Here is a 16,757-nt window from a genome sequence, read left to right on the forward strand (position 1 = left end):
TCAGGCATACTTCTGAGGGCAGCAATGGAGAGTGGAAGCCATACTTTTCTTGCAGCTTTCTCTGTTATCCATTAGGGCAGTTTTCCAGCTGGTTTACTGTTTTAAGAACCAGAAAAGAAGCTCAAGGCTCCACCCTCCACTTTTTCCCACATGAATAAAACCCAGTAGTTGATAAAGAAAAGTTAAGTTACACTTGGCTTTGCTTTCATGGTGTGACTAATCAGCAAATGGGGGCAACTTACTGCTTGCATATAAAAACTCATTCTAGATAACACATGTTCTAAACCTTCTCAACATCTAGTAAACCATATAGTAAGCACGTTTTTATCTCTTCTGCAGAACTAAGTCGTGTTGTCAATATTTTTCCCTCTCCAATGTCATTACAATGTTATCTACAGTCCTCCAATGTCAGCAGCCTGAAGGCTATGCTCCTTCTTGATGTAGTCTGTATGCAGCAGCCACCTGTTAGTTCACCTGATTTTCAATCTGAAGTGGCAAGACTTGCTGTGGAATCAGGTGCTGCAAGGAAGTATTTCTTTATGAAATGTTTTACATGCTCTTTTCTTGTATTGCCCAAACAAACTCTTGTAATTCGTCTACTTTATATAATTAAAAGATAAATAAATCTGTAAATAGCTATTTGCTGTTTCTCTCCTCAGCTTTTGCCTCCTGCATGGGTCTATAGCGAGCTAGCAGGATGAAAAGTGACAGGTGTCACCATGAGCTGAACAGCTGGAACCTTTTAGGAGCCCATCCTGAAAGGGACTTCTCCAAGATTTTATTTATTTTTTTAAATTCATACTCTGTAAAAAGAGCTTTAAACACAAAGACTTTAGATAGCTCACATTGGATGGAGCTTTGAGCAACCTGGTCTGGTGGGAGGTGTCCCTGCCCATCCCAGGGGTTTGGAACCAGGTGGTCTTTAAGATCCTTTCAAATCCAAACCATCTTCTGATTCTATGTTTCTACAGTTCTATGTTGTTTATTTTGCCGAAGAGTCATCTTTTGGTGGAACAGAACAAAACAGTGAAAAGCTCTGGCTTGAGAATTAAAAAGCTTTGTACCTGGGTGGCAGCATCTGCAGAAGAGTTTGTGGTAAAGAAAAAACAGCCACAGCTATGAGACTCATTTGGCTGCCTGATCTATCCACTGTTGTGGATTCAGATGACTGATCCTCCACCACCGAACTGCAGAATCACTTTTAGCTAGCCTTTGTTTTTTTTACTTCTTTTTATTCTTCTTGGATACAGTCAATTATCCCTTGATATGATGATGCTTTAAAAGATGGATCCTGACATAATTTTACAGTTTTAATTCTCTGTTATTAATTTCTATTATTGTGTGCTAGAACCCCATTAAACTAATAACATAATAATCTCAACTGATGTTACCTGATGGATGCATACTTTTTCATTTGCTTCATCAACTGCTCGCCTCCATTCTTGATTTTAGTTTCAGATTCAAAGTTGTTTTCACTACATTGTCTCAGAGATAAAAAATGAAAACCATTTAAACTTTGCAAGGGGTGGGGGAAGAAGGAAAGGAGGAAAGCTTTTGGCACAACTGATTTTCCAAAATTTCTCCTCATGTTAATAAGAAAGCGTGATGGAGATTGAATGCCATGGCTGAATGGTTTTGTTTAGCTCTAAAAATTCAATTAAAATCAATTTTCATTGCAAAAGGAGGGGTTCTGAATAAGTGATAAATGTTTCACATACGTATTGTTCAGTTGGGAATAAATAAAGAGGAGCAAGATATGGGCATATTATCTAACAGAATAACGAGACCTCCATGTTAAGTTAAATAAGATACTGGGATACAGGATATAGGAATATGTGGAGCTCCATTCTCTGATGTGAAAAAATGATAGATTAAAGCTAAGACATATATACATAACCTACCTGAAGGATCATGGATGAACCTTTACAGAAGGAAAATGAAAGAGCTTTTCTCTTGTTCAGCCTAGAACTACAAAGGCTTAGCTAAGATTATTGCCTCTAAAAACTTTGTAGGAGTAAATATCAGGACAAGAAAAGTACTCTTTACGCTTCTAAATAAGAAGACAAAAGGCCCCAAATGAGGTATTAGTACATTTTGGCTGGAACTAAGGAGAAATTTTCACACTGTTGGGGTAGCCAGGCTGGGATAGATGCCCAGGAGGAGGTGTCTGCGAAAAAGCTCTTAAACAATTTGAAGTCAGAGCTCATGTGCACAAAGGAAAATACTGCCTGCAGAAGATAACACAAACAGCCCCAGTGTTGCTCCTGTTTCAGGATGCTTCAGGCAGAGGAAGGGGTTTGAGGGAGAGCAGAAGGGACACATGGCAGGCTCCTGTGGCCAGAAGAAAAAATTGAACCTGCCCTAAACCCAGATTTGTGCTGTAACTGCTGAGGGGCTGCCTGAATGGTCATGCCCTATTGTGGCTACTTTGTGGGTGCAGTGAAACTCAGCCAGAAACAGTGGTGAGTTTTGGAATGACCTGAGCTATACTTTTTAGCATATTAAATATATATGTCAAAAACAAACCAATTTTTCTGATCTTCTGGAAACTTTGATTTGAAATGGTACTATTTTCACCAAGTGAAAACTCTCTTTAACACTGATTTTGTGACATTTAGAGTAATTCATTTGGTCAATTAAAACACCTGTATTGAGAGACAAATCTCTGCCTCTGTCAAAATCCCTAAGATACACTTGCATGAGGACAGACATGGAGCTAAACATGTCTTAAATATCCGGATGTGGTTCATTGCTATAACTTGCACGTTTCTGGTTACTTTAGACTCCAACTCTTTTTTGGTGCATTAGTTCGCCCTTCTGTTAGTTGTGTGTCACATGCCTGGGACCAAAGCGACCTGTACTTGCAGCAGCAAAGCAAGGAACCAGTGGGAGCACTGCACTACTGTCAGGCTGCACCTACAGCAAGGAATTTCTGCAAATACAGTGGGTCTTTCCTGTTCTAACCCCTGACAAACATGCACTGGTGCTCTGTGTCTGGATCTCCACATCCAAGCTCTCTGCTCCGCAGCGAAGGCGAGCAGCACTAAGGTAGAAAGCTGGATGGAGATGAAAAACTTGCTATAGGTAGCAAATCAATTTGTCCTGTTAGCTTTGCCAAGCTTGAAAACTGATGTGCTTTTCTCATCTTTCCCTCAGCACCTTTATTCTCCCCATTTTGACCCCTAAAGATTTCAAGCTTTTTGGGGCAGGGATTATATCTTATTGGTAGAAGTGTCAAGACATCTCAGTGGAGAGGCAACAAATGAACAAATGAGGCACTTTGTTAGCAGAAAATAGGAAAGAACTTCTAGTCCCATAAAGGTTATGAGGTCAAAATATAGCCTAAATTGCAATATGCTCCTTTATTCTTCAGGTTAGGCTTTACAACACCCACAGTATTTTGAAGTTTGTTCTGGAACAAATGACTGGGCTGGCACATATTGTTAGCCTAAAATCCGATTTCTGGGTTAGTTCTTGCTTATTCTAAACAGAATGTATCCAGTCTTACAGCTTCCCTGAAGTCCTGTCTCATGCAAAACAGCAAATTAGAGAGCTGTGCGATTGTGTGTGGGTGTAGTGGAGGAGGTAGGGAAGAGAATGGATTTGTGTTTACTTCATATCCCCAAATGCTCAATTAATTGCTTTGCTTTCTCCCTCCCTCTTTGCCCATGATGACAGCAAAATCAGCTCTTGTCTACTGTTATAAATTGCCCCTCTGCCAAATGAGCACATGGTTATAGAATCAGATAGCTTTAATGACAGAAAGTCAAGGAAATCTTAAAAAATAAAACTTCTTCTAAAACACAGAAGAAAGGGGTGTTAGATTTCCTGTTTTTGATATCAGCATGGATATTCAGCTTTTCACCTGTCAAATACAATGAGGACAGGCCTTCTGCCTGATGTGCTGGGGCAGGGGGAGGGAGGAGGATTCTCTTAGACCCTGAAACCTCTTCCCTAACGGAGGTACCACTACTCCGTTGGGCTAATGCTTCTCATTAAATTGTTGAGAAACAAAACAAAACAAATTCTCTCATCCCTGAATTATGTTAAAGCTAGAGGTCAGATTCAAACATAAATTGAAATACTCAGTTGGACGTGGCCAGGCATGTGCTGTTTAATGTGACACTGCCACAGCGTTTGTAAGCTTCTGATTAACGAGATGGCACAATTATTGCATTTACGTATGTGAAACAGGACAAAAGTGCTTTTTAACAAAATCTCTGTGAGCCCCGGTGGTGCCTGAACATTCGGCTCTTCCCTAGAAAGCCACCTGGGTCCATCCGCAGCCACAGCTTGCGCAGACCCACACTTCCCACCTTCCTGCTAACAGCCTGTGCTCCTGGGTGCTCCCCGTGCCTGCAGGCAGCTTTCCCCTCCCTTCTCCCAGTGCTGCAAGAAAACTGCATAAACCTTGAAACCCTTTGACCAGGGTTGTACATGATGCCTACAATAAGGTACTTTTCTGGCACTAACTAGCTGCCAGCTGATAAGAGAAGTTCCCTCCCATGCCAGGGTGATTTTCACAAGTTGCTCAGAAGCAATGTGTGGAAAAGTTGCAGCTTGTGTGAGTTTTAGGGTGTCTCACTGTTACAGGTGTGAAATACTTACATGTTTTTGATTTGGCAGACACTGCTTTAACAATTTTTCATTGTTGTATATAAGGGAGGAAGTTCTTTTTGCAAGAAACTTATTTTTCCTAACCCTCATCCCATCAGTTCGTTTAATGAACCCCAGAGCTTCTATTTACTTATTTGTACTTGCAGAATACAAAAGCCCTACTTTTACACTGGATGCATTTCCTTCTCTTTCACCCTCATTCTCTCTCCCTGAAAGTCAATGCTCCTCCCAAAAGTAATTTGCTTTGCTGTAAATTTAGAGTGTGTTCGATAGTTATTGAAGTAGAGGATTAATGGATCTGTCTAAAGGCAGGCAAAGACAACCAGCAAACCTCACCCCTCAGCTCTTGAAATACTGTGCAACCCTCGATAGTTTATTTCACTCTTCAGTCTCTCTTTTCAAGAAAAAGTATTTGCCAGTTCTCACAGTCATCCTGTCTATTACATGACTAAGAAGACCATACACAAGCAGAGGAACCAGCTGTGCATATGCCTGGAAGAAATTTTCCCGACTAACAGACCTACTGAGAAATATTACAGCACTTGAGCAAAATTACTTTTCCAGAACAATCCACATTAACAATGCTGATTTTTTTTTTAACATCTGCACAGAACATGTGCAAATATAAATAGTCCCTCTTGTGTTTGCTACAAGCTCGTGACAGACATCATGCCAGTTGATCAGATAGTCCTGCACTTGGAGTGTAAAAACATAGCTGTAACTAAGGGTTTCGTTTATTTATTTATTTATTATTATGTTCTGGCACCCCTTCAACTACAAAAAGACTGTCCTGTTTTACATCTCATCTCTTTGATAAACAGTCTCTATTATGTATGAGATTTCAGCAAGATGGATGAGTGCCAGTTGGCATAACTTCCTATTGTAATGACAAGCACCTTCTCCACCAGTCAACAGCAGTTGAACATGTTGATTTACGTGCCCTTTGCACTGCAGATGAAGCTGCCTGACAGATTTTTATTGGGGAAGGAAGAGAAAATGACAGATGCTCCAAGCCGCACCCGTTGTTGTCACATAGGAGTGAGTTTTCCGGTGTGTGCATCACAACTGGAGTCAGGGCTTCCCAAAGGAGTTCAGCTGTTATACAGGCTGTTATTTAGAAGAGCTCTGAGCTCATCAGGCATTGAGTACTTGAGAAGTCAAGCTCACATGTGTAACAACTCTTCTTTTTTGGTCCCAATTCACCCACGTATCATTCCAATGTCAATTTAATCTAACCACTGAGTCTGAAGGAATTAAACTAGCGTGGGGCCAGAGTGAATATATGCTGTCTCTTTTTGTTAGAGAAACAAGAGTTTGTTTCAGGTGTTATTCTCCTTTTGTTAATATGGTGCGTGCTGAATAAAGAGCCATTTCAACCGACACAGCTCAGTGAAAGTGCTGTGGGCAATACAAATAAACAAGCACGTTATAAAGGGGGATGCTCTAGGGCCAGTCTCTCAGCCTCCTGGGGCTGTGTCTGCATGCTTGGACCATGCTTTTGCTTCCAGTAACTCAACTGAGACCTGGTGAGGCACCCACTCTGCTTAGAAGCTGATTTCTGGACATGTTGTGTTGTGTGAGTATGTAAGGGTGAGAGTCTGGGTCCAGCTAAGAGCAATGGACGTGCTCAGGCACTTCCCTCCTTACCTTGGAGTATCAAGAGCCAGAGCACAGAGGATGCCTTGCATGTGATATAGGTAGTAGGCAAGACTGGCATGGAGAAAGGGGTGGGATACTTTTTGTCCACAAGTCAAAACCATTCTGTCTGTTTGGGCAGTATGAATTAATATTAAAGCTTAGAGATTCATCTTGCTGATGGAGTTTCACCAGTCAAAAACTGGAATGATGTATGAATGACTGAATCCAGACTCCCTCACTGGGCAGTGGAAAGAAACAGACATTTCCAGGCAGGATTCATTCGTTGATCAGAGGTGAATCACGCTACAGAGATCCCTCTCTCTTCATTGACTGCACTGGGAGCCCAGGATGACAATTCCAATGCAGATATCTATAATGTGAATACCTACCTCTAGTGAGATGAATCTCAGTTACTGTCAGTTCCCAGTACTTAAAGAGGAGAAAGTGGCTTAAAAGAGAAAAATGCTCAATGATTTCCAAGAAGAGACTTTCCCTCTTTGTATATCTATGGTAACCTTGTTAAGTCATGTTTGGTGAGATGACCAGGGAGGTATTGCTACAAAGAATTGCACTGAGATCGTACTTCAAAAGAACATAGTAAGGAAAGACAAGAAACAAAAATCTATTGAACTTTTCATTATTTATGCTGGGTCAGATATTTGCCAGCAAGGAGAAGGCTATGAAAGGTATGGAGATATTCATTATTTAAAACAAACCAAAATAGGGAATAGGAAATAAGAAACAGATGAATTGTGATTAATCACAAATTAGCCAGCTTTGATTCCTGAGTTGGAGCTGAACAATTTTCTAAGGCCAGGTGTAGCAGCAAACATTTCCACTGAGCTGATGCTGAACATGCTTAATAGTCTAAATGTGAAATGGAAAAATGTCTTTCAGCATTGTTACTCTTCAGCAGGTATATTTTCAATGACACAACAGGCAGATGCTGTTTAACTATGCTTAGTGACCAGGTGAGCAAGGATTAGATGTTTGTTGACCTGCATCACAATCTGTGCTGCTTACAGTACAAAAAAGTGTCGGTGCTGCTACTCACACCAGTTAAGGAAGACCATTAGTAGCTCCGGATTGTTTTTCTGGCTGGAGTTTCATTTTGAGCAATTGAAAAGTATGAAGTTTTTAATAAATCGTCACCTGATCCTTTGCTATTCATTAAAAATGCAATTCTTGGCAAAATAGCCTTATTGTGCACCATCAGAACCCACTCCATTTGCTCTCTAAAAGGTTTTCAGAAAGGCATACAATATTAGGTAAAGGAGGAAATAATGCACTGCTCTCCCATTGCCTGTGTACTGGTGCTAATCACTGCACTATTACCTAAGTAAGTGAACAACCTGGGGATAAAACAGAGGGTATGCTGCACTTTAGCTAGAACCAGAAAGAAAAGCAAATGACAGCTACAAGGGAGGAATTTAACAGTGTCTCCAGGAAGGTGGGATCAGTATGGTCAGGCACAAGCACAATGTTGAGACTGTGGTCAAATAAGTGGCAGTCCACAGGCGCTTGTGGGGTGATACAATAACAAAATGAAGCTCATCAAGGCCATATTTTGAGGCTTTGATAGTTTTAAGAAGAGCACGTATGAACTTTTTGAGGATCTGGATATCAATCTTCATCATGACATGCTGAGGCGGGTTCTTGCTGAAAAAAGTAGCATTGTCATCATACTGTTCGTGGGAGTGATGGAAGATTGGGAAAAGGGGAAATTACTGGAGACAATGGTAATAAAAAAACATTAATGCCACATCTTAGAAACAGAGAGTTTTATCAGGTATTCCCAAAATAAAATGAAGCAAGGATATTGGCCAATATTCTTGGAAATTTTTACTCAAATAATTGGCATGAATGCATCTGGGCTCGTGTAAGATGTTGCAAAGTTTGTAAGTGCTGCACTCTGCATCTGCACAATCTTTCCTGTGTGAGTATTTCTCTGCTGAGAGTTTTTAACATGGCTATTTAATACAGCTTTTGACATGTGCAAAACATTATTTGCCTGTGTGGAGAAGCATCAATTAATACTATTAGACTTTTTCTTGTTACAAGAAATCTACGTCTTTTAATCAGAACTGGTGCTGGGAGGATCAGATCTTTCCCTAAGGAACAGAAGGAAACAGTAACTGTGTGGTAGTAGAAAACAGCATATAAACTGCACGCAGCTCAAGTGTACTGAACTTGCAAAGAGGAGTAGAAAGGCAGTGTCTGAAGAAAACAGACAGAAAAAGCAATATTTTTAAGGCTAAGCATATTCCTCCCCTTGAGTTTTTTAAAGTAGATAAACACTTGTTTCTTCCAATCTATGTGCCTTGACTGCATGCTAATTTTGTTACAACTTCTTTTCTAACTGCCCATTTTTATTTTTTTTTTAATTTTTTTTTCTGGGTTTCTTGTCTTCATTTCTGCATTGGCCATCTCAGCTGTGGGAACTTCAGTTCCTTTAGCCAGATGGACCAGCTGCTTGGGTTCATTCAGACAACCTCTGCTGGTTCTGGGCACACTCTCCCACTTTTTGATGATTGCCTCTTTGAAATCCATGATGCCATCATAGCTCAGTCCCTATTTAGCTTGGAGGTTGGAGATTGACCCTAATCCACTCTGTACCCACTGCTGCCTCATCTACTCTTGCTTTTTGTTTGCTGATTCCACTTGTTCAGTACTCCTCCCCATCACCTGGTCCTTCTCCAGACCCGCTTTTTCAATTACCTATTTCTGCAAGATCATGATACATCAGCCTCAGTTAACTTTGATTCTTGAACTGCAACTTTTTTATTAAAGGCTTTGTGGCTCAGTTTCTACAGTTTGGAAAAGAGCAATGTTTTGATCTTGAGATTTTCTGTGTTAATGCTATAAAATAGAATACTTGGGGAAAAGATATAGAGAGTTGGACGCAATTGAACTGCTCCCTTAAAACTGCTCACCTCTTCTGCCCTGTGTGGAAGGTTGGTGTTCCTTTCTAGTTGTGCTGACAACTTCTGATAAATATATTTTACATGTTTTTCCTCCCAAATCCAGAAACAGAAGCCAAAAATTTCTTATCTGTGAAAGTGACCAGGATGTTTAATTCTACTCCATGGCTGCAATGTCTATAATAAGATCAGGGAAGAAATGAGATTTTACAGGAAATGCAGGACAAATCATTCTGGCGTACATGATAGTAATGTAATGTAATGTGTGGGGTACTTTGAGCCCTAAGTAGGTTGCTGGAAGCAATAACAAAACTCACATCGACTACCACATAGATAGCATTGTACCCACTGTTTCACACCTGAACTTTGTGGTTGTCTTTACTCTTTCTAATCTTCTTTTAAATTATTATTATTATTATTATTATTATTATTATTATTAATTGAAAATTTGCTAAGGAAGAGGCACTGCGATGACCAGAAGAAACTGCTGCTATTATTTTTATCTAATCCTTATTTAACATATTGGAATGAACAAGACAGTTTTTTTAAATCTGCAGTTTAAAGGAAAACAGGATAAAATATGACTCCTGCATAAAAACCTAGCACTTCTGCTGTGTCAGATACGTGCCAGAAAGGTGAGTACAATGAAAGGTACAGAGATTTGAAACTGGCATCAGAGATCCTGAAGAGGTGGTAGAAGATGAAATAGGAGGGCAAGAATTTGCCAGGAAGAAATGCATGGTGAAGTGAAGAGAGCAGCATGGAGGCTGAGGTGGAAGAGTATCTATAAGAGGTTTCCATAGATTTATTTATTTATTTATTTATTTATTTTGATTGACTTGATAATATGGACTTTGTTCTGAAGGGACAACTGGTTAGATAGTGACTTAAGGGACAGGCACACTCAACTTCACTAGAAGTAAGTACTAAAGCACAGCCTGCCTCATGATTACCCCTGTTTGGGGGCAGATCCTCAGGCCCCTAATCAGAGAGATCTGATATACCTGCTGCTGTCCTTCCCAAGAAGAGGAAATTATTATCTTTTCTTTGCTTAGGTTCTCATTCACTCTGCCCAGTGTCTGTTTAGCTAGCTGCACCACAAAACATATCCTGGGATCTGTTCCTTTGAGGACACTCAAGCTCCCTTTAACTCCCTTTTCCCCTTCCAGATTTGGATCTCAGATGATTTTCTGGAAGGCTGACTTTCTGAAGCCAGCTTATTTTGCTTTATTTTTTTCCTTTCTCAAGAAATGTGAATTCTGTCATTGCATGGCCACCCTATCCTCAGCTGCTCTTTGCCTCCCCATTCTAGTCCCAGTGTTGATGCTTCTTGCAGTGTCTTCCTGTCAGCTCTTTTCTCAGCTTTCTGCATCCAAAAGTTGTTAAAAGCTGTAACCAACAGAGAACAGTTGCTGGGTTGTCTGTGCCTTGCCTGGATGCTGGATTCACCAAAGTTTCTTATTACGGAGCTGCAGGCCCTTTCTGGAAGACAAAGCTGAGAATCTCCATCTCTGTTTGCAGTGCTGGTATGTTAAAATACAGTTTTGCTCTACTGTGTATTATTGCCTCCTTCTTTGTTCCCAACTGCATTTCAGACAGCAGAGCTAGCTGGCTCTTCATAACTTTATTAAACTTCAAACCAAATGATCATCTTTGCTCATTTTCCATTTTACTGTCATAGTTTATGAGTAATGAAAGAGCTTCTTTGCTACTGATTTCTTTGATATCATTAAGAAAGCGCTGCAATATGATCCTCCTGATGGCATGTAAAACATTGCTTTTGGACTACCATCATCCCCCTGAACCAGCCAATTAAATACATTGTGCCAGTTAACATGATTGTGGTGGTGACTCTTTCAGTACAAGAAATCTACTGTTTAGTAACTCATTCATTCCAGGGGGCTGCCAGCACAGAGAACCTGCCCAGAAGCCCACTGGATGTAAGAAATTACTGGCGCAACAAAGCCCACAGACAGCTTGTAAGGAGGGCAGGCCAGTGTTCCCAGAATTGTTTAAAGGACTACAGATAACATATGGCATATATGACATTTTACGTTGGCTCACCATCTCAAAGTTCAAGACTAGCCAAGGTGCAAGAGCTGGCCAGGAGTTCTGACAAACGTGAAAGAGGGAAAAGGGGCGTCCTTTCCTCAGAAACTGGCAGAGGTTATATTTGCCAGGCACAGCTGAAGACTAACAGACTCCATAATGAGTCAAACTAACCAAGATTCAGGACTTCAGAAAAGCTTAATACTTTCCACATTCATGTCTGATGCATCTTGGAGGGTGTGTAAGCACTGGGAATAGGTGAACACTCAGTATCCTGGAGGTGTTCAGGGGAGAAAGGGTGCAATTTTCACAATCCTTCGACACGTCAGTCTTGTTTTCCATGAGTCTTTTTGGGAAGGTTGAGAAATAGAAACTCAAATATTTAGACCACTAGCATGTGCTTTGGAAATGGGGATTAGAGGCATGTACTGAAATTGATTAAATCTTACCAGTATATCTCATTAACTAGAGCATTTCATTAGATCAGAATTTATTATTGAGGTTGAACTATGTTTCTGTAGTTCTGTTCTTAGTGATGTATTCTTGCAAGACTGCAGTCTTGGGCTGAAAACCACCAAATATTTATCAGGAAATTATCACTCAGGAACTCTAGCTGCAATGGGCTCCATATGATATTGGTGGACAGTAAGATTTGGAGTGAATCAGTCAATAGCAAATACAAAAGTTGCTTTCCAGTTTGGTCCATTTAACCTTCCCTGGAAGAAGCTTGGATTGCTGGTAAAGAATTAAGCTAAACATAGTATTCTGCAAGATCTACCCCTCTGCTTTTACTGTCCTTGGAAAGGAAGGGAAAGGTAAACATTTTATATTGAAAATCTAACAGGTTGTTGTGAAATTTTATACCACTTAACTCTAACCACTTCTAAGCTGTCATTGCTATTTTCAAGCTCTTTTTTTTTTCCCCCTCAAAGTTGTTAAATGACTGTATGAGGATTACACTGGGGAAAAAGATGGATTACAATTATTCTGTCTTGAGGACTCCAATGGGATTTTGAGGGAATTTATTCAACAAAAAATACACAGAGCAAATTTGCAGGGCCAGTGGAGAGGAATAATAGTCTTGTACTCTGCCTGTCTGTATCATCATTGTTCTTAATGGTCTGCACATGCATTTCTAAGATACGCTGTACCTAAAAGTGGATGAGTAGCTGTTCTTAGGGAATCAGTGCACTTGGAGTCAATGCTGCTCTTTTGCTTGTTACAGAATACAAACTCGAAGGAAGCTCATGCCATAAATATGTCTGTCGTTTTTTCTCATATAGTCTCAGGTGCTGTAGGTATGCCCTTCAGTGCTCTCCTTCTTTCTTTTTCTTTGTTGATCTGTTAAGGGCTTCCAGGGAATGTTGAAACCCAGTCTGACTTCTAATGCAACTCAGGAGAACTGCTGTGTGAGTTGCTTTCCTTCTGCCTGTGACTGTCAAAAGAAGTTTTTTTCTCCTGCAAATTGTTTATGGTGCTCATCTGCCATTTTCACCGTAACTTTGGAGTTGGTTGCCCCCCACCTTATAGGTGTCATCACTGACTTCATAGCATTTTGCACAGGAAATTAATGTCTATGTCGATTATGTTGAGTTGCATATAGTCAAATGTGCACACTTCTTTACTGGGCACACAATATTCTGACTACGTTCTTTAATTTAGAAGGCTATCTACATTCCTACTTTTGTAATAAGGAATGCCTTTACTTCTAATAGCTAGCAAAGGAAGAAGCAAAATTTTCAAATCAGGAATGAGAACACTCAGTTTAGATTTGAAGGTGTATTCATATGGTCAGAATCTTTTGCTATCCAAATACCATTAAAATATATATATATATATTTTTTTTTTTTTTTCAGAAGTGGGTGTTTAGAAAACTTAATTTATTGCTGCTTTTCAGGAAAATTAATGGACAAGCTAACTTAGAGTTTTTCCTGTTGGGTTTGCCAAAGAAGAAGTTGCTTAACCCATACATCTCTTAAATTTTGAAAATTTACATGCAAAGAGACTTGACCTTCACTGAGAGATTTTACACAGGAAGACTAAGCATGCTCCAGTAAGTAAACACTAAATATAGATGGTAAAAATAACTGAATTTGGACTGAATTAAAGGTAACATAAATTATGTTATTATTCAAGAATAACATTTTTTTAAAAAATACAGATAGTTAAAAAGAATCTTCTAGAGACATTAAGGCACTGAAGAGTAAATTTGCAAATTTTGGCTCAAAATGCATATTTGTAAATTTTGTTGCAGTTATTTATGGGGCTAAACATACATTTGAAAACTTAATTTTTGGAAGTCATTGAAAAAGAAGTCAAGAAGATGTGGTAACTTCTAGTAAGGATAATTTGCATTTCTATGTCTCCAAGCAACACATCCTTTGGTCATTTTGAAGAAGAGGAAGTCTAAAATGACACAGTAGATGTCATTCAAAAGTCTAGTGAACATTGAGGCTTCAAACCTCATCCAAAATATTGTCATTTACTCTTGCAGACTCCATGCTGAAATTCCCACTTTCAATAAACCCCCTTTTTATTTTTATTTTTTTTTATACAATCATCAAGAGTAAAAACAAAACAAAACAAAAACAAAAACAAGCCAATCCACCAGTCTTTCCCCATTTTTGTTACTGCTCTAGAACAGTAGAAATTAGGATGTATCTTTTAGCTTCTGGTAACAACTGGTAACACAGTGAACGAAAATTCTGGGCAACTAGAAGCAGGTGCTTATTTTCGGTGAAATCAGCAAATACAAACTGGACAACCGGTACCAAACACAAAGCTAGCCCACGCCTTTTTCTCCACCGTCTTCTTCCCTCTGCTTCTGCTGGGCCAATTAATTCAAATATATTAACTCTCCAAATTGTTTCTCCCCACTCCCCAGTGGTCATGTGTCAGATTGCGCTGTGGAGTTTGGTGTCAGCAATTCTAGGATGCTGCCTGTTACAGAATTTAAAATGAGAGTTAGGAACACACATCAAGGCAAGGCATGGGGGGAAAAAAAAAGAAAAAAAAAGTAGAATTTAAAAGATGAAGGGAAAATGTTTCTTTGTCTATCATGTTTGTTACTTGCCAACAAGAACAGCCTGTTTGGTGACATGAAAATTACCCCCTAGGCCAGAAGTAGAAGATCTGTAGCATGTATTATATGTGACATGGAGTCGTTGCTGTGATTTGCAGGTAAAAAAGTGGTGGAAGGAAAGGCAAACGAAGCATATAAGGGAGCTTTTCATAAGAAACTCAACTTCCTATATCTGTCAACAAATGATTTCACTCACCTGTTGTCTCTGATCCAGCCACTGTCATGTCCTCATTTGGGTCTCGCTTTCTACCTATAAATACAACCATTTTGGACATTCTGTCACTTGTAAGTAAAGAGAACCTGCTTGTCTCTCCTGCAAGAGATATTGTCCACAACAGGGTTGTGGAAACAACCTTGGGGGGAAGCTGTTCATACCTGGAAACTGGAGGAAGGCCACTCTGAGCAGGTGCAACTCAGAAACATCCTGCCCTCATGTGAGTTCACAAGTGGATGCAGTGAGGATGAGGACCACAGTGTCTCTGCCTTCAAAACATGCCTCCATATTAGTGCATCTTCAGACAGCATAATTAATGCCATTAACTTCAAAGAAACTACACAGACTGCTCTTCCTGGTGCTCTGGCTGCCTAGATGAAAGAGATAATGCTGCGTCTGTTTCCTTCTGCACTGTGTGTACGTTTCCCACTAACAAAGAATGTTAAAGCTTTGTTTCCAATCAATTCCAGGTTATATCAATCACAGCTAACAATACCCTGTGCCCCTATAATTAATTCAGACACATGGACTTAATTGTTTGTCTTGGCAGGTTCGGTTCATTGCACAGTAACTTAGAGCCTGAATTTCAGAAAGCTTAAGCCTTACACTGAAGTCAGCAAGCATTGCAGTTGCTCACTACTTGCAGTGTCAGGCCATTAATGACGCCTGGATGACAAGCGCCTTCACATCGTCACCACTGCCAAGAGCACTTCCTCTGTCATCCAATCCACCTTCACAAATCATTCACGATAACTGGTATGAAGACAAGGGCACTGAATGAATTAGTAATCAGACACAGATTTAAAAAGCACAATCACATTTTCAACAATAAAATAATAAATCAGTGTTACACTTTTCTGGCCATTGCATAAATGTTTACTGCTCCTATTTAGAGCCTTTCTTTCCCTCTCTATAGCATGAGCCCATTACATCTGTAGCACTAATAAATAAAATGAAGTCGCAGTGTAAGAGAAGGTCTCAGCATGGTCTATGAAATTTCATAGATCTTTATTATGCCTGAACCTTACAAAACACTTCAGCAAATCACATTTAAATTCAGAAGACAAACAGTAGTGACAAGTAGCCTAACACTTGCCAGATTGCAAGCATTTACAAGGAAAAAAAGTCATGAAAACTTAAGATACTGTCTGAATTCAGTCCATGCAATGCATCATACTTTTTCATTAGACTTATTTTTTCATGACTAACTTAGATTAGTTAAAATATATAAAAATGAAGTGTGGACATCTAGTCTTTCTTTGTTTCAAGCAGAAGGCTGTGCCATCACACCTTTTTCTGTGTGGACATGGTAGAACACTTACATATGAAGTTCACTCATACTCAGAGAGCTTCACCTTAAAGAGTATATATGTGCTTTACAGGTAGTTTGGTACCTAGGTGGCTCAGCAGCAGCAGCAGTCCAAGTGCACTCTCCTGCTGTTGGTATTGCCCTGAAGCTGAAATATATATTTTTTCAGATGCTTCAGAGCATCTGAAAACATGCTTTCAATGCCACCTTCCAGCCTTGTTCTCATTTTAATTTCTGTTACCAATTGGTAAGTACCAATTTAATGGTACTAAGGAACACTTGAATGTTGGTCTTTCCCAGTTCATTATGCAGGATGACCAATTTTATTCACCCTTTTTACCAAGGTATTTTCCATAAAGATTGTATTGGTTTGATTCTCTTCTGAAAGATCAACACATCTATCAGACACCCTGGTTTTCCATGTGCAGGCCTCTCTTTGAGAAGAATGCCCATCTCTCTTACAACCCAATGGACTTTCCTCAATGTGGGAATTTACTGAATAACCCAACATGTTATGTTTCCCTGGTCTTTAGTGTTTGTTGACCACCTCACTAACTTCTGTCTGTGATCTACCAGAAGTGACTGTATATCTACTTGCAGATCACTGATGAGATTACTGAGTAATGGGGAAGATTTACAAGGAAGATAAATCCTTCTTCAGTGATTTCCCTGTTGGAAGAAACTTGAAATCTGTCGATGAGATAATGATTTTTCTCTTCAGCCTCTTTTTTCTTTCCTATAATTCTATGTTTTTAATCAGAGTGTCATGAGTTACTAAATCAAATGCCTTTACACACTGTAAGTCTGTTATGTCAGTGCACTTACATTTAATCATTAAATGTCATCTTATTGAAGAATGAAATCATATTTGCTTGACAAGATTTTTGTTATCCAGAAAATTGTGCTGAGCAACACTAACTATATTTC

General features: G+C 39.5%; 1 long non-coding RNA gene across 1 annotated transcript; it reads right to left on the reverse strand.

The window, feature by feature from the left end:
* Positions 1 to 13,469: 13,469 nt before the first annotated feature.
* LOC308180076 lies at positions 13,470 to 15,191 on the reverse strand. The gene is made up of 3 exons (XR_013940719.1): positions 14,683 to 15,191; positions 14,504 to 14,557; positions 13,470 to 14,165 (listed from the first exon to the last, which is right to left on the reverse strand). It is a non-coding gene; the product is annotated as an uncharacterized lncRNA (long non-coding RNA).
* Positions 15,192 to 16,757: the final 1,566 nt, after the last annotated feature.

The sequence above is a fragment of the Anser brachyrhynchus genome (genome assembly GCF_964034855.1).
Source record: "Anser brachyrhynchus genome assembly, chromosome: 1".
NCBI lineage: Eukaryota > Metazoa > Chordata > Aves > Anseriformes > Anatidae > Anser > Anser brachyrhynchus.